The following is a 26,007-nucleotide window of genomic DNA, read 5'->3' as shown; positions in this document are numbered from 1 at the left end:
GGGAGACATAGAACACAAGCATCAGGGTACTGTGCAATAGTCCCCTAGACAGGAAGCAATAGCACATGAGTGGCATTGTCAAACGTCACTTCCATCATGTCTCCACAACACATGTGTCAGTGCAGGCAAAACACATGCAGAAACAGGCATGGCGCTTGCGAAGAACATTTGCATACATGTCCAAGGAACCGTTGAAACATACGATGGTGGTTTGAAACTCACATGCATCATGGGTCATACTGATCACATGCACACACATCATCCATCTGGCCTCGTACACCCCAGACACAGTGGAGACAAGGATGACTAGGCTGCATCCGTGAATCAGAACATTGTCACGGACATGTGTCATGCATCCATGGCGTTTACAAGTCACACACACGCTACACTGACACATAAACATGTACACCATACATGTCCTTGACAGCAGCACCCATCACTCACACCCCATCCATGTCCAAAAACAGAGACAGGCATGCATTCATGCGTGCATTCCGCATGTTGCTCCGCATGTTGCATTGTAACACATGCACCATCCATGTGGTTCACGCATGACTGGTCTCACATGCAGCATCATGATGTCCCTGCACACACACATCCATACATGGCCTATGTCACACATACAGCCAGGTAGCTGACTACCAACACACTGCAACATGCCCTGTTTCACACAAAAATGCATGGCCACTTACTGCTCGACTCCAGACGGGCCTGCATCCTGAGGATCTGGTGGTGAAGCACTGGGCAATGCGCTCCAGGACCCTCATTTGCTGGTTGGTAAGCTGGCCCCGGCACCCCACTGCATCCTCTGCGTCTAAGAGGCGCCGGGCCTTCTTGAGGGTCCTGGACTTGTGGTCCTCCCAGCGCTTCTGGATGTGTTTCATGTCGCGGGGTGTCACCCCCTCCGCGTAGATGGCACCCACTATGTCTGTCCAGATCCTGCTCCATCCTTCCTTGTTGGTGCACGATGGTGTGAAGAGGGCATCATACTGCCCCAGGACTTGCTCCACCAGGATGGCAACTTCATCGGAAGTGAAGCTGGCAGCCCTCTGCCTCTCTGGCTGGGGGTTGCCACTGGTTCCCGAAGGTGTTGTGTTGGACATGGCAACCCCCAAGACAGGTGTGGGTGGGCAATTGGGTCCTAGGGCTGGGCTGTGGAGTGATGGAACACCAGTCGGGAGTCTTCTGTTCCAGCAGGGGTGATCACTGCAACTTGACCCCTGCAGATGTGCAGGCACCAAATGACAGGGCACGGTGCAGCAGGCAGGCAGGCACCAGCAGATGGCTTGTGGGGGGCTGCTTGGGGATCTGGTGGGCAGGAAAATGGCCTTCTGGGCAGGATCGTGGTCTTCCGTGTGTTGTCGCGTGGCCAGCTTAATACGGAGTGTTTTGGCATGTGAAAAAACTGCATGACAGCGTGTAATTCGAGGAAAGGCCCCTAGCGTGTAAGCGTGTCTGTGACGTTACGCGCACGGACGTTTCCCTCGTGACGGGTGCATAGTGAATCAGCACGTGAAAAAACTGCACGTCCCCGTGTTAATGCGTGTAATCCGAGGAAAAGGCCTAAGCACGTAAGTGACATGATGCTCGCGGGCATTTCCCTCAGCACGGGTTAAAGGTGAGTGGGGCCAGCAATTCGCTGTACCTGCCTTTTGTGGAGACTGACGTGTGTGTTGCTACTTTCTTGTTGTTTCGCGCGCCATCACTACTTCACAGCAGATCAAAGACATATCCCTTCTTTTGGCGGGGGTATTGGCAACGTGTGTTTTTCATCATCACGCTAGTCAGACAGTGAGTCGCGCACGCTATTTCTCCCACTGCAGACCCACCTGTGTATCGCGTACCGTTTTCGAGGTCATAGTAGCCTGTGTGTCCCACGCGTACGCGTTTTTTGTGTTCCTGGGTGCCACCGTATACTGCGGGAGGTTAATTCCACACACGTGGGCTACCGGGGGTTGCATGCACGGTTTTACAGCACTTTTGGGGTGCCTGAGCGATGCGTGACCCGTCACTTAATCACCGGGGTCACATACAGCCTTGCAGGTGCAGGGCTGCTGTTAACATCTTGTATCCCACCCCCTTCACTCCAATTGCCCAGGACAATTGGCATGTACACCTCCCATTGGCACTACTACATCTGTGCCGGCACTACTCCATCAGTGCCATGGCTGGGAGGCCACGAAAGGTGAGGGGCGCCTCAGCTGGGCGTACTCCCCATGGCGGGTGTGGTCAGGGATGTGGGCGGGGTGACCAGGGAGTAGGGGGACTCCAGGGTGTCCAGGGTGGCTGCAGAGGGGGAAGAGGCAGGGGTGCGCCAGCTCGGCACAATGTTGTGCCACGTGTTAGTGCAGTCATGCCACCACCCCTTGCAGCTCCGGGAGATGCAGTTCTTGCATCTGACACTGGCGCCCATGTGACCCGGCAGTCCGTTTCATCGACTGCCACAGGCCCAATGGTAGTGGTAGCTGCAGGTGAAGCTGTGGACACCACCACCCAGGCTCAGGGTCTGCCAGCGCAGGCTGCGTTGGCACTTGAAGAGTCCATGGAAGATTACCAGGAGGTCAGGAGGCACACCGTAGGTGTACGCAGGGCTGCCCTGACCGAGGCATGTGTCCCTGGGGCAGTAATGTCATCTGCTGCCCCAACCAGCCGGGTGTTGGCAAGTGCAGGAGCAGATGCAGCCAACACCACCCCGGTTGTGAGTCTACCAACAAGGACAGTCCCAGTCAATGACCCTGGCACAGCGGATGTTGCTGTGCAGGGTGCATTCCAGGGCACGCAGCAGCCACTGACGCAAGTCAGGGTTTCAGTCCATGTTCCACCTGCCACTCCCTCGGCTCATTCCACCAGCGCAACTGCCCATACTGATCATGGTGGCATTTGACAGCCAAGGTCCGGACCAGCATCCAAGAGGAGGAAGGTTGCACCTGCAGTACAGGCTGGGACCGCAGACACAGCTACGGCCTCCAGCACGTCGAGGAAGAAGCCTTTCTGCCAGCAGGAACTGGACTTCCTCATGGACTACGTGCGGGAACACAACCGTGACATGCTAGTGGGGCCGAATTGTCAAACTATGGCTGCCTATCATAATACCCACTGGAAGCAAGTTGCGGATCATGTGAGTGCATTCGGCCATGAGGTGCGCACAGCGCAAGAGTGCAAAAAGCGTTCAAAGGACCTCAAACGCAGCACTAAGGTGAAGCGTGTTTCTAATTACAACATGACTCTGGTGACTGGCAGTGGCCACCACCTGAGGAGTCACTCATTGCAGAGTACATACCAACAGTAATGGTCGAAGGAGTGGGAGAGATGCAGGACTTTGATGCCCCGTCCAGTGAGTGTTGTCGCCTGTTCGTCGAGGACATGTGTGTTTTGCTTGTGTGATGCGTTGTGCTTGACTGCCGCTGCATGTCATGTGTACATGGTTCTCATGTGCAAGTCATGCAATGCTTCATTGATGCATGCCTGCCGTGCAAGATAGTGGACATAGGGGGACTGTCCTCACCACCACACTTGCACCCTACTCACATGCTAGTCACCCAGCTGCCCCTACAGTCCATGTTCCAGCTCAATGGCCCTTCTGCATGTAGCCTGGGGTGTGTTTCCTCTCAGCACTGGGACTATGTCATTGCATGACTGACGTGCATGTGTCCTCTGCATGCATGCGGGTACTCCACGTAGGCATGCTCCCTTGCCCCTCCAGCACCCCTGCACCCCAATTTCAACATTGCACAGGAGTTAATCATGTTGGCATACTGCAATGGCTGGTTCAAGACTCCTGTGTACATGCAAACTTCCACCAGCCAACCTGCCAGACACATGCAGTGGGGTACATACGCTGCACTTCATGCAGGTTGTCTCACTTGGACTGTGCAGATGGAAGATGCTCCGCAGGGACATGAGTTCCCATTCATGCTCCATGTGTATTCCATGCATGCCCCTATGTGTCCTTTACTGGATGATCATTGTAGTACATGTCTAGGATGACCTACATTTCTTTGCATTTGATCATGCATTCCATGCCCACTCTGGCTCAGTCCTGCATCACACACATGTTTAGGGTGTCACAGTCTGTGCGGGGCACAGGCCTCCCCCCGTTTCAGGCCCACTGACTCTGTTCAACTGGTGTAGTGGCTTCTGCAAACATGGCTATACTACTGAGGGGTCATCATGTGTCCTGCTTTCTGTCCCATCATCATCTGCTGTGTTGTCAGTTGACTCAGATGATGCAATTGATGCTAGCCACCACTGTCTGCCAATACACAGGTCTCTGGTCGCCCTTTCGCTGCCATGCAATGCATCCCTGCATTTTCACTTGGGGGGAGGGGGGTTTGCTTGTAGCCATGCAACACATTGCATGCACATTGCACTTGATGCCTGAACTTGCCCTTGCACTGCCTTCAAGTTAATTGATACACATCATGATGTACTTGTTCATGTAGATAGTGGATAACGTACACATGTTCTGCACTGCTTCAACCCACTTCAGAGCCGTGTTACACCGTTCTACATGCCTAGTCCCTGATGCTATGTGAAAGTGACCTGGCATGCATGACAGGTTCACATTTGTGTGTGACATGTCTGCTTCATGTGTTGGCTGTCTGTGTGATGTCTATGTGTGTGTGTGTGTTATGTGCTTCTGACATGTGTACTAATGTACGTTTTTTTCCACTTTCCAGATGATGACGCAATGGAGCCAGAGGATGGTGTTGTCATGCCAGACACAGGTTTGCTATCACACCAGGAACCCGGCACAAGTGGGGGTCGTGGGGTGGTAGACCACGAGAACCCACATGTGTTACAGACCATCTTGTCTGTGGCTGGCAATGAGTCCAGCCCGGATGATCACTTTGACGACAATGTCGAGTTAATTGTGCATCGGTTCCATTCGTCAGGGGTGAGTGATTCTGATGTGGATGCTCCTCTGTCCGCGACATCTGCACTGAGGGGCCAGACAGTGGTGGGACCTCTGCCTGTGGTGGATGGAGACACAGGGTCACCCTCCACACCAGTTGCTGATGAGCCTGGGGCATCACGTCGACAGGGGAATGTAGTCCTGCAGCCGTGGGCGGTGCCAACCCAACAAGGATGTCGGTGCCTTGGGCCCCGCAGGTGTCAAGCCCAGCAACGCGGTGGCCGCGCGCCACTGGGGAATACTGAGTGGGAGCAAGCCATGGTTGCCAATTCAAAACACCAGGGGGCAGCAATTGATAACATCGCTGAGAGCATGGAGCTTGTGGCCCAATACATGCTACCCCCTGCTAGGCAGATGGAACTCCAGCAGCGGGCAGCACAGTCCATGGCCCGCTGACTCAGGCTGGGCATGGCGGCCTTAGACAGGGCATGCCGGCTGAAATTGTGTCTTTGCATCAAGCAATTGCTGTTCACACACAGGCACACATGGAGGCCCCGAGGGTTGAGCATGAATCCCTCAGATCCACTCTGGGTGTGCTCTTGATGTCCCAGAGGGAGCGGTCAGAGGAGAGGTTTGCGCAGCTTGAGCATACCATCTCGGCTGATCTACGTGCTTGCCAGGAGGTGCATCAGTTGTCCAGCCAGGCCACGCAGGAAGAACTCTTTGTTACACGTGTTACCTTACAAGAGGAAGCACGCGTATCACGGGAGGTTCTGCATGCTGACCTACGTGTCATCGCCGCACAGAACCAGGCTCACCCGACTGGCAGACTTGCTACCGACGAGGGGCAAGTTGCGCCTAGGCGTGGTCATGCTCCTGTGCCACGTCTACCTTTTCAGGAAGAGTCTGACTCGGACGACGCGATATCTCCCACACAGGTCGGGCTGTGAAGGCGTTGAGCCCATGGAGGTTTTTTTTTTTGTCTCAACATCATCACATGTGGGTGTTGAGGTGCACCCTGTACCTCCCCCCTCCATGGTGCCTCCCCCTGGGTCTTTGGACTTTCGTCATAACTGTGGCCTGTCTGCTGCTGTACTACTTGTGTCAACACCCGTAGTGGGGATTGGTTGTGTTTTATCCACCCCATTTCTGTAATCAATTTGGGTGAGTACATGATTGATATCTCCATTAATTTATGTGGATTGTTGTATGTTCTTTTCCTGCCTGTATATGTGCTTAATGCACTTCATGCTGTAGACAGTATCCTGCACCCTTTGCCTGTCAAGGAGTTTAGATGTAGGTCTGTATTCTGGCTCAGTGACAACCAGAATGAAGACACACACACACAGGGAACTTTCCAGCCTTGTTAATATATTTTATGCCCTTTCAGCAGGAAAATGAGCATCCAGACTACCTTTGCCAGCAGACACAGGGCCAAGTTATGATGAAACATGGCCACGTTCGGTGGTGCAGACGTGCGCATATGTGCGCCAGCAGAAGCACAGGGCTTGTGCTCAGACTTCCGACATAAGCAGACATGTTTCCAGGAGCTCCAAGCAAGGTGAGCAGCACAAGTGGCCACACCGCACCCAACCTTCCACCAGGCCACTTGCACATGCATGCTAAGTAGCAACAGTGCTGGGGAGCTTTTCCAGGCATTGTTGGAGAAGTGCACAGTACAGCCTACATGCGTTGAGGGCCGAATGACAAGTAGCTTTACAAGTTGTCAGGGGCACACGCAGGGGCCATCGAACATATTCCGAGTCGCCCCTGCTCCATTGAAACAGAGTTATTAGCACAGTAGCGTTCCAAGCCAGAAACTGATGCAGCGCACAGGGACACCCAGCGAGGCACAGACCTGTGTGCAGTGCACATCGTTGGCATGTGCAAATTGGCACGTGCACTACCTATTGAAATCTGCGGATGCCAGAACACAACTTGTATTGAAGTTGCACCTCGTTATATGCGTCTAGCTGCTCTCCCAGGGACCATTGTATGATGTGTAATTCTTAACGCATTGGTCTTCCATTTCCCATGCCCCACATGCACCTGCCTTACTGCATTGACAGTGTATGAACCATCACGGGGGCAAGCTAACGTATGAGTACAAAGCAGCCGACAAGAGTGTTTGTTTGTGGAGGAGTCACTTACTTTGGGGCATGAATGGTGTTGTGTGTGTGTAAACATGCACAGATTAGTGACTCACACTCTCTTTGCCGCATTGAACTGCTCCTGTTACCGGACCTGAAAGTGCGCAGGCAGGAAGCCAGCACTCACCCCAGAGATAAGTCTCTCTTTGGCTTGCATTCGACTCATTTGGTCCAATGTGCATGATGAACATGTTTTATCTGATTGAGTATGTGTTATTGCCAATAGTTGTTTTTTGTAATTTGCCTACTTTCCCTTTCCAGTTATCCTGAATACCAATGCCTGTCCGAACAACATATCCCCGAACCTCCTTCCCCGCCGGGGTCTCAGAGGCCTGTGTAAGTTTGACCTTGCAGGCACCCAGACCACGGAGGGGGTGGTTGGTTCGTGCCACTCCTGCGCCTGGACACCAGAGCTGTGACAGTTGTTGCATCATTATTGTATATTATGTACGGAACATGGTACCCATCCTGTTGGTTGTTCTATCATTGTGCTTGGACATGTGCTTGGACATTTTCCGCTACTTCAAGTCGTCTACTGGAGACTCTTCCAGGGTTTTTTGGTGCCTACAGGCTTTTCCCTGGTTTGTGGGTTTGGCTCCTTGGAGTTCTCTGCGATTTGGTATTTTTACCAGTCAACGTGGCCTCTCAGGGGGCTGGACCCTATTTACACGCAAGGTGGAACATGGAGACCAAGGGGTATGGTGATCCTGTAGCCAGGTAGACTTGAAGGAAAGAGGATACATACCCCAGGCACAGTTGTTCAGTAGGTCATGGTGATGTGTAAATGAGGGAGGGCCTTTTGTTGTTGGACAGTTGGCTTGGGCTACAGTGTTATGGGCACTCTGACATTGTGATTGTGGGGTACCATGTACATGATGTGTTCTGCTGGTCAATGCCTGTTCCTGTGTTGTCTTTACTTTTCAGGTGTCAGGGGATTGGTGTGGTTTGACATGCTGGAGTGTACACATGGGCAATGTTCACATGTGATGTGCACAGGACACTGAGGGTTATTTGATTTCACATGTATGTATTGAGTGCATGTCCCTACTGACACACACAGTTGCACAATGATCCACCACATGTACAAATACCCTTCCATGGCCACAGGTGTACACAGATTGCATTTGGGGCCCATTGTGACCCTGCAGCACATGATCTATGACTATTTGGGGATCCTGTACATGCGTCAATTGGTTATTTATTTAATTAGTCCTTTTCATGTGATGCTCAAGGTGTATCTGCAACACAATGGCTGCTCACTGTGCTGTGTGCTGAGCAGTGTGTTGCAAGAGACACACACAGCACACAGGTTCGGGAGTAGGGATTTTGCTTTGCCCAATGTGCATGTGAACAAGCATTCAGTGTTATGTTCATGCTACGACTGGTGGAAAGCATTTGTGTATGACTTGGTATGTGTGGGAGGTTGTTGGTCAGTCATTTCTTCTGATTCCATGTCAGGCATCATTGTTTCGAGCCACTTTCCATTTATGACATGTCACTTCGTATCTTATTGGTCATGTGTTGGGCTTTTGCTATTACATGCCATGTGATGGTGTGGCAGACAAGGGTGATGTGGGTTGGGTTGGTTTTGGGTGACATACCAGGGATTGTCATGGCCTGTTTTGCAGGGGGGTGTGATACACACCTTGCATGTGTTCCTTTTGGTCACACAGAATTGGTTAGGTTTCAGTAGCTAGAGATGCACACAATGTAGCAATTCCATGGCAACATTCTTAGGGTGGTAAGGTTGTGACAGTTGACTGTCTCTTTGTCATCATTGATTGCCACCTGGTATGTGCCAGGCCTGTATGCACTCCGCAGGGGATAGGTGTTTAGGTGGAAAATGTGGCCACAAGCTGGGTCCGGGCTGCCTCGCCACGTGCCCTATCCCCTCCCATGGGCAGCGCCTGTGCCTGTGGTTGGGGATGTGGGGGCACCACCATGTCCACCTATAAACCCTGCCATGTTGCAACATTGTGCAGGACACATGCTGCCACAATGATCCTGCACACTACTGCGGATGCATATAGTAGCGTCCCGCCAGTGCGGTCAAGGGAGCGGAAGCGTGACTTGAGCACTCCGAATGTGCGCTCCACTATGCCCCTGGCTGCAATATGGGCAGCATTGTATTTTACCTGGGGTGGTGTGGTAGGGTTCCGGTTGGCATCATCATGTGGTTGCTCAGAGGGTAGGGAGGTGATAATGGTTGTGATTATTAGGGTTTGTGTATTTGTCTGTGTGTGACATGCATGCATGTGCACAGGCATTTGTACTCACCTAGGAGCCATGTGTCGCCATGCTGGCCAGCTTCCAGGGCCTGGCTCAGGGCATACATTCTGTGTACGAAACCGTCATGGGTGGAGCCAGGGTAGTTTGCATAGGTGATGATTCCCTTTGCATTGCATACGACCTGCATGTTGATGGAATGCCAGTGCTTGCGGTTTCAATAGATGTCCTCAGTGGCCCTAGGTGGACATAGGGCCACTTGGGTGCAATGTATGGCACCAAGCACTTTGGAGAAGTGTGCCACCCTGTAAAAGTCCTGGACCACGGCCTGCCTTTCTGCGGGTGTTCTGGGCATGTATATGTGCCTGCGGACTGAGGGGCGTGCAGTCATGATTGCCAACACCTGATGTAGGCTGCACGACTGCGTGGCCTGTGAGACCCCCTCCACTATGGCAGTTGTCCACTGAAATGACCCAGTGGCCAAAAAATGCAGGACATTGAGCACCTTCTCCAAGGGGCTCAATGCTTGGGAGCACAGGGTGGGGGATGTAAGGTCATCTTCCCACTCCCTGACCAGGTCTAGGATGATACAAGGTGGAAACCTATACATGCCATAGACAAGCATCCCAAAAAGGCTAGTCCGGGGGGGAAAAATGTGGGCCCTGGCTATTCTCCTCTTCCTGCGGTGTTTCACAATCAGTGCTGCGACAAATGTGGCATTCACCGTAGCTGTATATATGTGTTTGTTGTTTGCGTGCACTTTTATACCGTGCGCGGGGACGCTTCCGCCTGCCATTGTGTGGCGGACGTGTTGATGCCTGTGCACGTTTTTTAGCATCCGCGGGTTTCCCGTATTCGATTCCATGAATACGAGTTGTTCGCGTGCGTGTGGGCGTTCCGTGTATTTCCCTGCAGTACTTCCCCAGTTACGCCTTCTTTTTCATGCGTTGTTCGCCATTCCGCATGTTACGCCCGTGTCCCGCCCCTTTTTTCGTGTGTGCGTCGATGTTGTGCACTTTCCCTGTGCACGTCGCGCGCGGCGTTCAGGATGTTGCAAAGACGTGTGCGCCCGTGTGCGCCACGCACGGATTTGGCGCACATCCAGGGGAAAACACGCAAGGCCCTTCATGAATCGCACGCGTGCACATGCACTTGCTTTTTCACGCTTGTGCCAGCTTGCGCCAAGATTTTCGGCTCACATTTGTTCCATGAATCGGCTTAGGGTCATAGTAACACTGCAACACTGTTTGAGAATTTTATAAAGGCACTCCTTTGTGGTAGTACATGTTGATGACTTTGCAGCTCTCACATATATAGTAGTCCATTTTTCCTATGGGCATTTCTAATCCCAGGTCCTTATCTTATGTTCTCATGTAGGGTAGCAGCTCTTCTATTTTAGGCATGCGAAATCGGCAACACAACTTTGCTATTTTGCTCTTATGAATGTTATCCTTTCAGTAACTCAAGAGAAGTGGGTTGTCTGGTCCCCTTTCCTTGGTCCCCTCTGTTCTAATAAAGTGATGTGGTAACCAGGGATGTAATTGGATAATTGGATATGTAATTGGATACATTTACATCGTTCTGACTCTCATAGCCTGAATCTTTGCTTGACCTTTAGGATATCAGTTGACCTATGTGGGTTAAAGCAGTCCACAAGCCTCGTCAAACCCCCATCCACCCAATTGAGATTGGGGGAATGATTTTTTCTAAATGAGGTATTTTATGCCCGCAAGCGTCCGAGTGTTGATCCACTCGTGAGGCGATCGTTTAACATAACTGAAACATCGTCCTTCTGTGTCTCCAAAACAGAGGCTAGACGGGGTGTTTGTGAACTCTAACCCGCTCAAGTGTCGACTTTCCAGCCCTATCTCTACCCAAATAACGGCACGGCAATTTTTTGAAAAGGTCCGCCGGATCTATGCAGGTCAGTAGGTAACGCAGAAAAATTATTTTTCAGGTAACTGAAATTTGTAATAAAAGATGCACTGTAACATAAAATGGGGGCCTTATTTTACAACAGGTCCTGTGCTACTTTTTGAAGAACTTTCGAGTAATTACCAACCTGAATAAGCAATGAAAACAGGAAATTCATCAGCGCACAAAATGCAATCACCAACAAGGAAGTGACATCCTGGTGTAAAAATTATAAACGCTCTAGTCTAACCACTTTATGATTAAATAAGGTCAGTAGAATAAACTTTCGTAGAAGAAAAACCTCTACACTAAATGAAAATTGCCATTCAGTTTTTTTTTTTAAATATGTATTTATCGATCTAAACAATCCTATGAATTCTTTTCATTTCCTAGTTTCCAACAATTATCTGACACATCGGGGATTGATATTGAACTTTTCTGTCAACTCACCAATAACTACATACCGTCCTGAAGAGGGCCATAATAAAAACAGCGCAACACCAGGGAAGGTGTTGACGACATCTGTTCAGCCAAAACATATGTAGACATCCCACAGACATTCAAACTAAGTTGTCTTTTTTCAAACGAACTTTCAGCTAACGCTGTACATTAAGAGTTCTCCCCTGCCATCATTAATTTTTTGGTTACAAATTTTATTGTCAATGTGATGAATTATGAATGTCACCTACCAACACAAGTTAACATTGGTATAAAAATGCGATAATTCTGGACTGTTTTTCTTCTTAAATTGTTCTTTTTATAAAATTCTTCTTAAATGTTTGTGATGCCTTTTGGAAAGCACACATAGCACGATTTTGTATTGGAATGAATGTAGATTAAAATGTTTTTTAAATGATTACCTGTTTGGCATAATTATCTGGACAGATGAATTAGATAATCTATCCAGTTGTGTTTGTTTCTTCTGACTCCTTCTAAAGGTAGACTTGGAGTGGGGTAATTTAGCAGCCTTGTTTGCTCTAAATTTTTATAAAAGTGGTCCCTATACTGCTTAAATTCCCCTAAAACAAAACATTTCGGGACCTACCCAATTTTTTCCTCCTTCGAATGTTAGCCTGTGGAGCTCTTGTTTATGATAAAGCTGGCTTTGTCTAGTAGTATAAGGGAGGGGAGGGCATGTACCAATTGTGTAGTCAAAATGTTCTGGTAGATTTTTGCTCCTATGTGCAGAAGTGACATTTTCCAATGGTTAAATTGGCACCTTCCTGACTTAATTTAGGGATCAGTGAGTTAAGGGTTTTCCTATAGATGAGCGTAAGGACTTCATAATATGAGTTCTGAAAGAATAAAACAGTTTAATCAGTTACATGGTAAATTATGATTTGAATACTTTATAGGACGGTGAAGTGAATCCATCTGGACCTAGGGGCATGTGAGGATGGATGTTCTTAATATCTGCTTAAACCTCCATATTAAATATAGGGTCTATAGTAAGATATGCATGGCTTGTGATTGTCGAACGTGGGGGATGTTTTGAAGGTGGTTCTTCAATTGTGACTGTGATAGGGGATCACCAGTTAGTATCTGAGAGAAGAATGAACATGCTATTTGGTTCTTCCATTCTTTTGTCAAAGTGAATGTCCCATTTATATTTGTTGATTTAGGTATACCATTTTCTTTTCTGGATTTCATACATTGTTTTGACAACAATCTGATGACTCTGTTTCCTCAGGTACAGTAATGTTGTTTAGAACAGATTAGTGATTGTGCTGTTCCCTCAGAGAGGATAACTTTCAATTTGGTTTGGGGGATTCAAACGACTCGCATGGCTTTGATGGAGGTGCTAATCTTAAAGCATCTGTCACATTTCTCCCCCCTTCACTTCAATTTTGATACAAAGTTTCTCCCTAGAGATGACACAGGCTGTAGTCTTTGAGATCAGCTCACCCCTGAATGTGCCATAAAAGAGTACCAAACTATATTGGGTGACATTTCCTTGGTGGTGTTAATGTAAAAAAATCAATCAATCTTGGAAGAGATGTCTCGTTAGACAAGGGCGGGGAGCCCTTTAATCACCAAATGGGTTTGGTAGGAGAGTGCAGATGAATGAACTATAGAGTGGCACCCACAGGGGAATGATCAGAGAGTCTCAGTTTCAGAAATGGGGGGAACTAGAAAAGAGAGATCAGGATTAGGTTTATTCATGAGTGTCCACTATGGATATGAGAGAAGAATCAAAAATATCTCTTGTCTTCATTTTTAAGCCTCCAGGCACCTATCACATTCAGATCCCACATGAGGTTTGGTAAGGTACACGCCTTTTTAAAATCAGTTCCAGTTGAAGTTAGGGATTTGTCATTTGAAGATTTTTTTGTCTGTTAAAGACTCTACATTCTCATAGGTAAACTCTAATGATGGTTGGAATTCTAGGGATATAGTCAAAGAAGAAGCTACCTTGATTCACGTGCCAGATTCTAATGAGTTCTCAGTTGCTTTTTCACTGTCTAGATGGAGTAATATTTCAGCTGCTTGAGAAGAAGATATGGTCCAAACTTGATTTTCAAAGTAGAATGAGAATGTGTTGAGTGGATACCATTGGTCTTTAATCCCTTTTGCATATATCCAGGATGTGACCTCACAAGGAGCTCAGCATTTCTAAAGAGTAGCTATTGAGAAGTCTTGGTAGATTATGATTTTAGAGGACTGGAACTGGATTGAGTCCAGTATCTTTTCCTTTAATTGTAATTAGTTTATCATCATAAGGAAATCAGACAAAAGATGTGTCTCTTTTTGAAATATCGAGTAGGCCCGGGGTGCATGTTCTAACTGAATTAATTCCTCATGTGTCAACAGTGATAAAAATGACTCAGTATAGATCCTTGGTATAACATTTGATGTCTGGATTTCTCTGGGTACTCCACAAACCCTATGGTTGTTTCTCTTTGAACGGTTCTCAACGTCCTCCTTTTTTACCACAAGAGATCCTCCAAGCTATAAAAGGATATCTACTCTGTTTGTGAGGACATAGATCAAATAGGCAAGAGGAATTTTCCATTTCATCAATTCGGAATTCCACCTCTATGTTATGCTTGTACAAAGAAGCCACTTGTTGTGACAGCAACACTGTTGTGTATTACTTTATTGTAGTATGCAGGGAGCCAATGGAGATTAATTTGGTAGCTGGGGAGTTCATTAGTGGTTCTAGAGTAGGTGCAGGAATATTCTGAAATATCTTGACCATTTGTTTTTTTTCTTTCTTTTTCCATGTCACCATCATCGGCAGCACATCGCCGGGTTTAGGACTTTAGGTATGTTTTGCCATGTTGGCTCATTCATGCAAGGATGTACAGAAGTGGATTAAAGGAACATGTGAAAAGTCACTGATAATTGTTGATTGACCCAGCCACCCCCACCACCTGAACCGTCACCACAGTGCTATGTACCCAAAGTCAGTAAAGGTGGAGGTTAACACGAAGGCATTTAGCATCATATGCACAACGGGGGATAACTTCCTAGGACTGACCATGCTAACAGGTGACACAACAACTCCACTGTTGATGGCGGCATTCACATCACTGTGGTGGTATACATCTCCTGTGCTGCTAGGAGCTGTCAGTGACTTCCAATTTGACCCAACCAGGACCCCTCAAGCTTCTCTCTCTGAGTTGGTAGCCCGGGGTCTCCTGAAGGGTTCACTCCCAATATAGTTAACTTGTCTCACATTCACTGGAATGCCATTCATCACGTCCTTGCACCTGGGTGTCAGCACAAGATGGAGGATGAGTTCAGAATAGGCCCTGGGCCTGGTAGCAGCAATCAGGCAAGTCTCATCTGACAGTTGTGGTGTGGAGCGGGGCCAGAAGGAACATCACATGATTTCATTGAGCCATTCCCACCAATCTGCACTGAATTGTGTTTTTTTTTGTTCATGGACACATTTGACTGGACAGAAGTGCTGCAGTGAAGCTTGCTCAGAGGTAATCCACCCTCATACATACCAACCCAGATACATAGGTGTAAAGGCAACATGGTTTACATACTGTATTCTTTATGGACTCATTTCTCAAAGTAAAAGTGGTTGCATTTTAAATAGCATATATCAGGGGAGGTGGACAAGCAGCAAACAGCACAAGGAGAAAACAATGTTCAAATGTGCAATAATGCTTTGTTGCAGCAATTGCAATGTCAAATGGAGAAGTAATACAGGCAGGAGGAAGAGTATGATCCAAAGAACATTTTCCCAAGCAAACCAGGAATGTGATCAATGATGCTGGCCATTGCACTACCTGCATATCTACTGCTCTGTGGCCTGCTCAGTGGTTATTTGTTTGTTAACTTGGAACTCAGGTGAGAAAAAGTCTTTTTGGTGCTTTGATTCTGAAAGACTGACACTTCAATAAGGAACATGAGGAAATATAATGTAACCAAAGATATTGGAAATTGGCTATGGTGGAAGAGAAATATAGTGGTGTGGTAGGAAGAAAATTGCTTACACACTTAATGGGAGTGAGGAGTGATGTATTAGCTGGGTTTTATTTATGCACATATGGGCGAGAGCCATTTTTGGGTCTTGCACCTGTATCACAATGGCACTGAGTTGGTTCTCAATTTCTTTTATCTTAAGGTGTTCTTTGATCTTGAGACAATTTGAAACAGTCCAATTTGTTTTGTATCTTTAAAGGAACCAGAAATAAGTTGAAATGTTCAATGTTGTAGTATATTTTGGTGATTTTCACAGCACAGATTAGCCGACATGTGTTTAGACCCAACCAGAGTATTTTTCAAGGTGTAGTATTGGGTGCAGGTAAATTAGATTTTAGTAATGGTGCTCATGAATATGGCCTCATATTGGGATAGCCTATAAGGCCCAGGGGAGCGGGGGGGAACTCTGCAATCAGTTGAGCAGACTTGGCACTTTCGCATTGCAATATATACCACAACATTGAGCATTTGAACTATTTTATGGTTTCTTTAAAGACACGGAACTGGACTGGACTGTTTCAAATTATCTCAGGATCAGAAAACACCTTAAGATAAAGCAAACTAAAAACCAACTCAGCACCATTATGACACAAGTTCAATACCCAAACTCTCTAAAACAAGACGCGAGATGGAAGGGCACCATCACACATTAACTTATTCACAAGCTGCAGAGTTTCTCTCAAGATTGAACAGATCTACCGCAGTATTCCTCAATTTCTAGTGCCTTTCTCTCTAGTTATTGATGAACACATTTCCTGTAATATCCCTCCAAAAAAGCAACAAAACCTGGACCAGATCAAGGAAGTGCAATTAGGTACCAGGGAGAGTGAAAACCTATCAAAATACCCAGTCAGGTCACTTAATCGAGGGAAGACATCAAGAAAACTGCCTCAGGGCCCAAACACCAACACTGTACAGTCAAACCTCTCTCAGATGTACAACATCTCCCACAATTCCCTTCTGTCCAAACTGGAAAACCTTGAATGAAGAAGGGTAATTAAGTCATCCCTTCTAGGACAGGGAAGTCCTATGAAAACCCTTCAAGGACAGGAAGACCCTAGGGGAAACCTAAACACCCACGAGTCTCCCTTACACAATTGGCTTCACAACAGCACATATGCAAATTGTTCAGCCTCTCTATGCGCATAGAGTTTCAGAAAGCCCACCATCGTTCTTAAAGAGTGAGACCAGACCAAACAGCCTAATTCTGGAACTGAGAGAGACTAGCCAATCTCAACCCTTGCAGCCTTTAGGCTGACTGCTGAAGACCATCGGCCATTGTTCCAATCTGGGGGAAGGGCTATTTTACTATATAAGCCAGGCGATCGAGTTCAGTGTGGTCTCTGGCTAGAGCAGGTTGCTGCTGTTTGGAAAAGACTGGTGAGATAAGACTGCTGGAGAGGAGAGGTGCTGAAGAGACTTTGGAGAACGGAGACTGGAGAGTGATGCAGAGAGGACAGAAGACAAGGAAGTGGTGAGAGTTAAAGGGGCAAAAATGGAGGGGAATTGAGAGGAAGTAAAACCAGGAGTGGAGTGGAAGGCAATGGTAGGAACAGAGGGAAGCAGGTGAGGGAGAAAAAAGCAAATGAAGGTAGGAGGAAATACAACCTGAGTGGAGTTAACATAAGGAGTAACATTAGAAGGCTGGAGGGAGGAAGTAAGACCCTAAGTGAAGTGGAAAGTGGTGGCAACAGGCCAACACTGTAGTATGGAGATGGTAATGAATCAGCAGGTGGAGTGGGTAGGCAAGAGTGAGGAGATTTGGGATGATACATCTTCATAGGAGGAGAGTGTCATGTGAGCCAGTACTGTAAGAGAACAAAAGAAAGCTACAGAAAGAAGAGATTGAGATTTCTTTCAGATATGGAAAAGAGATAAGGAGTGGAAATTAGGCTAGTTAGGTAGAGGTAGGAGGATCTGAATGGCCAGGTCAGGCCCTAGACAGGTCACACAGGTGTGATGAGGTTGCCCTAGGGTTCAGAAAGCTTAGTGACAGTTTAGAGAGGATATGGAAAGAACAGATTCAGGAATGCAGGCTAGCAGGGATTTCCTATTCTTTCCTGGCTGACACCAATCCCATCTCCAAGAGACCTCTGAGAGTCCTTCAGAACATCAGGAACTGGTTTAGGCATGGCATGCGGGACACCGGACACCCTGACCATAGGCTCAGAGGAGCAGAAGATGTTTTTGCTATATATTGGTAACTTCAGGGATTTGAAAACAGTTACAGCTAGGACACAAATGCCTGACCACTCACGTGAGATTGGGAAGCTGTTGTAAGGTTGGAAGAGATATTTGTGGAAGAAGGCCATTCTATGTTTTGTCATTTTTTTTTTGTGGAAGACCCTGTTTTTTTCTTAAGATGGTCCTTCCGTGTACACAGTCCCTAACATCTTGTTTTGGTGTATGTCCTTGTCTCAAATGTCCTATGTTTGACAATAAATAATACGCTATAAGAACACAATGTTCTTGCTCATTCAATGAATACCCTATCACCTTCCCAAAGCACATTTTGTAAATTAATTGTTATAATGCCCCAAGCCCTTTGGTACCGAACATTCAATAATACACTCGGTCCCTTCAAATGGACCATGCATAATACTATCCTTGGTTTAAAGCACTTATATCTGCCAATACCAAACTTTTATTTTTGGATACTTTTTCCATATTGTTCAGTGGGAACGTTGATAAGACCAGTGAGGCAAATTGAAATGATGATGAACAGTAGAGCAGTCAATCCCACAAGGCAGAGAGTGGGATGAACTTAATTTATAGCCTCAGCATTGAATATGTATCAAAGGAGCATTCATGGGCAAAGCAACAGGTTTACAATGAGCCCATATAGATGAATGCCTAGAAGAAGTGCACACCATTGATGATTTAAGCAATGTTACACAAGCCGCCATAAAAAAAATCTCAGATTTAACCTCACTATTGCAGATCCATGAATTGAATGGGACATCGCCTGCAGTGAACTTAAAAGCTACCAGAACAACCAGCTGAGATCACGAATCAAGGCCAGTGATATTAGAAGAAGCATATAAAGCCAGGTCCCACGTTAGTGCATGAAGGTCAAACCTGTTAAGTGGTGACTGCCAAATGATACCATATTGAACTTGGATGTTTGTTATAAATGATGTTTACGTGCATCCAAACACAATGCTATTCTTGATGTGAATTTCGCTCTGATGAACACGACTGTGTGGCACAACATGCTTTGCCCTGTCGGGCAAATGTTTGAAATCCATCTGAAGTATGAGTTTAACTGTTCTTCTGTTATCCCAAGTGGCAACAACCGGAATTTATTACAGTTGTTGACAGATATGCCGAGACACTCGAACATCGGACATCGAGAGATAATTATATATGCCTGAGGCAACATTAAGTCAGGAAAGAAATGCCTTTGAATGAGTGTTGTGTTTTACCTATCCTCACTATGTGGCCATTCCCTGTATGTATGTGTGCCTGCGTCTGGAATGTTTGGTATGGAGTGTTCTGGTTGGAATGTTTTGATGTGAGTGCCTGTGTTCCTATATTGCCAGTTGGAAACTTAAGCTTGGCACAGGGGGACCGGTGGATGCTTCTATCCCATGTACTTATCCTATATTGTACCTAATGTACTTACCTGTGTTTCTGTGAACCTACTAAATCAACCTATACTAAACAAAGCTCCTGAGTGGTTATTTCTAACCCCAAACCCACAACCTAACATTGGCGACGAGGATCTTGGAAACTGAAGGGAGCAGGAACATAAAAGGAGCAAGGACGCAGGTTGTACAAATAAAGACTGGTACCAGGAGACAAAGGGGACAAGGAAGTTGCCCACCAGGAAGAAGCAGGAACAATGGAGGCATCCACCGCGCCCCCCCGGCCCCAAGGTAAGCGCGCCCCACACCTGCATTATTTAAGGCAGGCCCAGAACTTTCATAGGGGGGCTGCGCTGCGCGGCTGTATCATTATAGAATAGAAGAGGTGTGCAGTAGCCAGTAGTTACAGCGCGTAAAAGGGCCGGGGGAGAGTTCATGAATAAAAGTGCCCAGCATTGCAGAAGAGCAGCGGAATAGGCAGTTGGAGAGACACAAAACACTTTGGAATTTGTTTAAGTGTCTTACCGTACTGGCATTTCTCTCTTGAAGAGCCGTGTGAGAGGGCAGTCTGTGTGGTCCGGTATGGAGTGCAGCCGTGACGAGGTGACGGTTGGCCCAGAGAGCTCCATTTGTGGCTCTGCTCATCATTAAAGTGGTTGACGTCACAGGGTGGCTGAAGGTATCAGTGATGATTGCTGCCACAGAATGTTCGTGCCAACGTTCTGGGACTCTGCAATGGAGAACGTCTCATCATAGAAGGCAGATGGAAGTTTTGAAAAGCGCACCTTTCGACGTGCTCGAAGCGTGTGTTATTTCCGGGTCTGAGGCTTCATTTCATCTGCGTGCTAAGAACTATTCATCAGGGAAGAGTACGGCAACAATGGCAATACGTCGGACGGCGCAGGTTTTACTATTATGTTGTGGAAATGACATCGGGATCAGAGTACTTGTTTGTGGCATTGTATGGAATGGATATTATTCAAGTGCATCAACTGAACAGGCTGGTGAATCGGATCAGTTTGTTTTGTTTTGCTTAGTACATATTGTGTCATTGCTGTTTCGTGGACATCAGGTACTGTACTAACGTTTTCTTTCAATGGATATGGAAAGCGATTTGTACGGCGGGATAGTAATTACATTCAGTCTCACCTGACATTGACCTTCTGAGTGGTCGAGTATTTAAATTGACTGAGAGTAACATGTTATTAGCTGTGCAATTTTTATAGGAAACCAGAGGTCAATACATGCTAAAAAAAAAAAAGAAAAAAAAAAAAATGTGTGATGTCATCTTTGATGTCCTGGGTGTTAGTGTTAGCAGTGCAGGTTGGCTCAAGTTATGGTTGCTTATGTTACCATAACTGCCGAATTTCAGGGGGTTTTCGGTTTTACTTTGAACCATAACGTCCCTTTAACAAAGTTTTTTCACTGAATTTCATAGGTTTTTAGTAGTGCAACTTAACCATAACGTCCCTTTAACAAAGTTTTTTTACTGAATTTCATAGGTTTTTAGTAGCGCAACTTAACCATAACGTCCCTTTAACAAAGTATTTTCACTGAATTTCATAGGTTTTTAGTAGCACAACTTAACCATAATATCCCTGACTTCATATACATGTAACATAGAACATACCAACCCCCTCGTAGTGATTTTCATGTCCGCGGACTACCGCCATGTCTGCGGACATATCGAAAATCTGAGCGTGGTGAATGTAAATTTAAATAGTGTACCCCATTTCCCCTTTGAAGTTGGCTCTGAAAAGAGCCGTTTTTTTTGTTTTTTTTACAGATGCTTGACAGACACCTGTTATTTTGTATTTTTTTTCTTGTTTTTTTTTCTTACTTTACTCCTAAAATCTTCACATAACCTTCTCCAAAGCAACCCTTATATTCCAAAATAGGAAGGCATTTCCCGTAAAAGATAAAGAGATGCCATCTTCTTTAAAATTAACAGCATTACTGGCATCAATATTCTCATTATTACAGAAGAAAATACCAGCTCTAAGCATGAAGGCACACATGCCTCGGTTGATGACACAACTAGCAATTTTTTGCTGAGGACAAAAAACTGAACTTTTGTCCCATATTGCCCTAGGTAGTAATCCAGAAAAAATTACTTTCGCATTTGGAAGGATCTTCATTACGGCTTGAACCAAGCGTTCCAAATCAGCCAACAAAGTAGGGGCACTGACGTTGCACAAATGGAAAGCACCATAGTGCAAAACTACCACATGCGGACTGTTCATCGTGGCCATATCCTCACAAACTTGTACAATTCCCTGTACATTGCAATCAGGGACAGTGCTCCACACCACCTCCACTCCTTTCACATCAAAGTTCTTTGCAACATGCCTGCATTGAGCGTACTGTTGTAAACCATGCACAAACATATCTCCAAGCACCAACACCCTGACTTTCTCTACTTCTGCCATCTTCACCACACACAGTCTCTTTCAACACAAATCCACAACCTCAACATCTGATTGGCTGATCCGTACAGTCTTCTTTCCATGTTGGATTTCCTGGAAAAACCCGGATGTAGCACGCCCTGTCCACGAACAGCTGCGGTGTCCGCGGACGGCGTCCACTTTACTCTCTGTGCCATTCCCTCATTGCATACAGCTAAGCAATCACACAATATGAATAACCTCCTCAGAACACCCCATTTTGTGAATTTTCGAACATTTCAGGACAATTATCATTTCATTATTCAACATATTAACATTACAAATATTATACTTTCCTCTTGTACTCTGCACACAATGCTATGTTTCTCCATTAGTAACTCAGTATACTAGATAGAATCCCATAATACAATGCTATTTATATCAATGCATCGTTCAAAGCACTAATAACGGTATGATATTTATTGCAATATCCTTGACACTTTTTTCGCAACATTATAATAAAAATCCATAGCACACAAATTCCATGAAAAGTACATACACATGTGATGTCATCAGTGATTTCATCAATGACATTTGCAATGTCATCTTTGATGTCCTGGGTGTTAGTCTTAGCAGTGCACGGTGGTGGCGCGAGATATTTTTCATAGCTTAACTTGCGATTTTCAGGGGTCTTTCGGCTGTACTCAGAACCATAACGTCCCTTAAACAAACTTTTTTTAATATCACGCAAACAATATACAAACATGGCGTGCAAAAACCAACTTCTCACAGATGACTTTACACAGAATGTTGCATAGTAAGAATTTATGCTCATTCACAGTGAAGGTCAGCTGCTTCCATTTTTTTCTCGGGCCCCAGAGAGGCTCACGAAGCGGACTATAAGGTTGTATTGTGTTTTGACCTTGACAGACAGAGATTGTGATGAAAGACTTCTCTTGAAGGAGTGTTGCTAAAACGTAAGAGAAGATAAGGATGAAATTTCTGAAACGAAACCACTTTTATATATTATATCACTATGCGAAAGATCGTTCGCACACGCGGAGTCGTATTTTGGGACTGCACTACTCGTAGACAATGGAAATTGCAATTGTACTGTAAGTAACCCTTTAGATTATTTTATACCAAATATAATTAGAATAGCGTAGCATTAAAGACCGCTCAAGTTGAACTTGTTCGTTGAAAGTGGCATAATGTTTTCTACCACGCACTATCACCGCCGAATTGATCCCCTGTCATTTAGAGGGCTCTGAAAAAGGCAGACGACACAGGGTGGGTTAATAGAAATAATTTAACCGGTCTGTAGGCGGTCAAGCGCTTTACTCGCTGTGCCACTTCACTGTAGCCTGTCAAGTGGGACAGCGAGTACAACGCTCGCTTTGACATCCGTGCACAGCTTGCTAACGCAAGTTCGATCCCAGCAAGGCCAAACTCAGCCTTTCATCCTTCCGTGGTCGATAAATGAGCACCACACACTGTGGTTAATAATAAGCACCGCTTAGATACCTCACAGTTCTTAGCGCTATATGAATGGGAAAATATCATTATTTTATTATTAACACACTCCGTTGCACTATCTTTCGATAGCAAATAGTTTCACGCCCTAATAAATAAAATGATGATTTTTAATGAAGATCGGCTGGTGAGACTAATTTATGTTTTTTAAAACAGGTACGTGACCCCATTTTGCCTATGTCACGATTTACAGACTCCAGGGGATGGGGTCTTCAACTGCCAGGTGCAGGTCCAAATATGCAACCTCATGACCCTCACCATTTTATGGGACAATCGGCAAGGACCAATATGCCCTTACGCAGTACTAGCGGCTACAAACAACATACCAACCAATAGGGTGGTCTAATGGCTTGTTGTTGGAGCAACCTTCCGATTATCAGAGAGACCATTTACTGCTTTTATCATAAACCAACAGCCTATCTACCGCAAAGGAACAACGCATGGCTCAAAATAAACTTTTGCTGATCGACAGCAGAGACAATAGCAAATAGCTGAATATTCACTAAACATTTCATGTGAAATAAATGTACTTTACCAAATGTACAATCCTGCTGTTTACTTTTAAACCACAGTTTCATATTCCGATTTGTGGTGCACTGAGTTGTAAGCTGATCTAACACCCTCTGTACCGCAAAGGAACATTGCGTGCCTCAACATGAACATTTGCGGATCGACAGCAGAGACAATAGCAAATCGCTGAATATTCACTAAACATTTCATGTCAAATAAATGTACTTTACAAAATTTACAATCTTGCTGTTTGCTTTTAAATCACTGTTTCATATTCTGAATTGTGGCGCGCTGTGTTGTGACATAATATGTGTTGTCTTCCGGGTTCTGTGTAAAGTCACTTAGGACTGGAGACGACTGGGCGCGTTTGATGACGCACCCTGTAACGTCACGGAGAGAGGTGGGGAATATGAATGCTTTGATAATATCAGGCTTAGGGGCCGGAGATATGATTTAGTGTCGCAAAAGCAAGTCAGCCAGGTCAATAGCGCCAGTCATAGGATTATCACATAATGTCGGCGCACACCAGCCGGATTTATCGTTTCTTTAGTGGACAAAAATGTGGTTGACGCCCATAGGAAATTGTACCATTAGCGGACAAAAGGAGTGGTCTTAAAACACTTTCACCCTGACAACGAACAATACAAACAATGTTCTCAGAACACCCCCATTTTGTGTAATTGCAACCATTACGGTACACCGCGAGTGTTCTTAGAACACATTCAACTAGACAGATTACAATACGGACAGCGTCCTGAGGACACCCCCAGTTTGTGTATTTACGAACAATTAAGTACACCGCAAGTGTTCATAGCTCATTTTTACCTTCCTTGCGAACAAAAATGACACATACTCCGTCCTCTAAACACCCCACCATTTAGTTTATTTACAAAATGTCAGAACAGCCGTGTTCTCCGCAGACAAATCGAACGCAACAAAAACGTCTAGCACATAAAAAAACAAAACATGGAACCTATCTCATACTCCCCCACCCTCCCCAAACACTCTTACACACCAACACACGGCACTAAATACAATTTTTATCCACGTTTCACCGCGCTGTACGCGGTCAACGCCGAATACAAGATGGCAGGTGCCACAGAAAATCTGATGCGCATCACGCACCATGCCGCCCAATCAGCGAACTCGTTGCATGTCCGCGGACATGACGCAAGCCGCTGGGCCAATCGGAGTGCTGTCCGCGGAGCGAACAGGGAAGTCCGTCCGCGAAGCGAACACAGATATCACTAATTTTTTTGCCTTACCTTTTGGTCATTTTTTAAAAAACTACTGGACGGATTTACACCAAATTTGCAAAAGCACGCTTTCGGGACCAGGCCGCCGCTCCTACCGCAAATTTGGTGTAAATCCATCCAGTGGTTCGAGCTGTAGCCGTGCGCAAAGTTTTTTCCCATTCAGTCTATGGGAAAAAACAAAAGTTTTGGGACCCCCCCCTAAAACTTTTCCCCCCCTGGACGAATCCTCACCAAACTTTGCAAAAAAATTCAGAGTGGGCCATATACTTTTTTTTGCTCTTCCTATGGTAACACCAACTTAACCATAACTAAGTGGACGCTACTGCGTCCATGTAATATATATATATATATATTTAGCGAAAAAACTTTGCTAAAGGGACGTTATGGTTAAGTTGCGCTACTAAAAACCTATGAAATTCAGTGAAAAAACTTTGTTAAAGGGACGTTATGGTTAAGTTGCGCTACTAAAAACCTATGAAATTCAGTGAAAAAAACTTTGTTAAAGGGACGTTATGGTTAAGTTGCGCTACTAAAAACCTATGAAATTCAGTGAAAAAACTTTGTTAAAGGGAAGTTATGGTTCCAAGTAAAACCGAAAAACCCTTGAAATTCGCCAGTTATGGTAAGCTAAGCAACCATAACTCGCGCCACCACCGTGCACTGCTAAGACTAACACCCAGGACATCAAAGATGACATGACATCACATGTGTATGTACTTTTCATCAAATATGAGTACTAGGGATTCTTATTATAATGTTACGAAAAAAGTGTCAAGGATCATTGCAATAAATATCATACCCTAATTAGTGCATTGAACGATGCATTGATATAAATAGCATTCTATTATGGGATTCGATCTAGTACACTAAGCTACTCATGCAGAAACATAGCATTGTGTGCAGCGTAGAAGATGAAGGTATACTATTCGTAATGTTAATATGTTAAATAATGATATGATAATTGTTTTCTTAATAGATTTTTGTGTACTGTGAAATATGTATAAGTAGCTAATAAAACCCATGTATTACATAATTGCATTACTATAGACAAAACACAAAGAGACAAGAACACATACCAATATGGGTATATACAGGGAAAGTGAAGTTAGCAAAAAAACACAAGTAGTAGCAGAAACAATTCATAACTTAACT

This window comes from Ambystoma mexicanum, chromosome 5p, assembly GCF_040938575.1.
Source record: "Ambystoma mexicanum isolate Mex_15411 chromosome 5p, UKY_AmexF1_1, whole genome shotgun sequence".
Taxonomy (NCBI): domain Eukaryota; kingdom Metazoa; phylum Chordata; class Amphibia; order Caudata; family Ambystomatidae; genus Ambystoma; species Ambystoma mexicanum.
The sequence above is the reverse complement of the archived record's forward strand: the minus strand, read 5'-3'. Positions refer to the sequence as shown.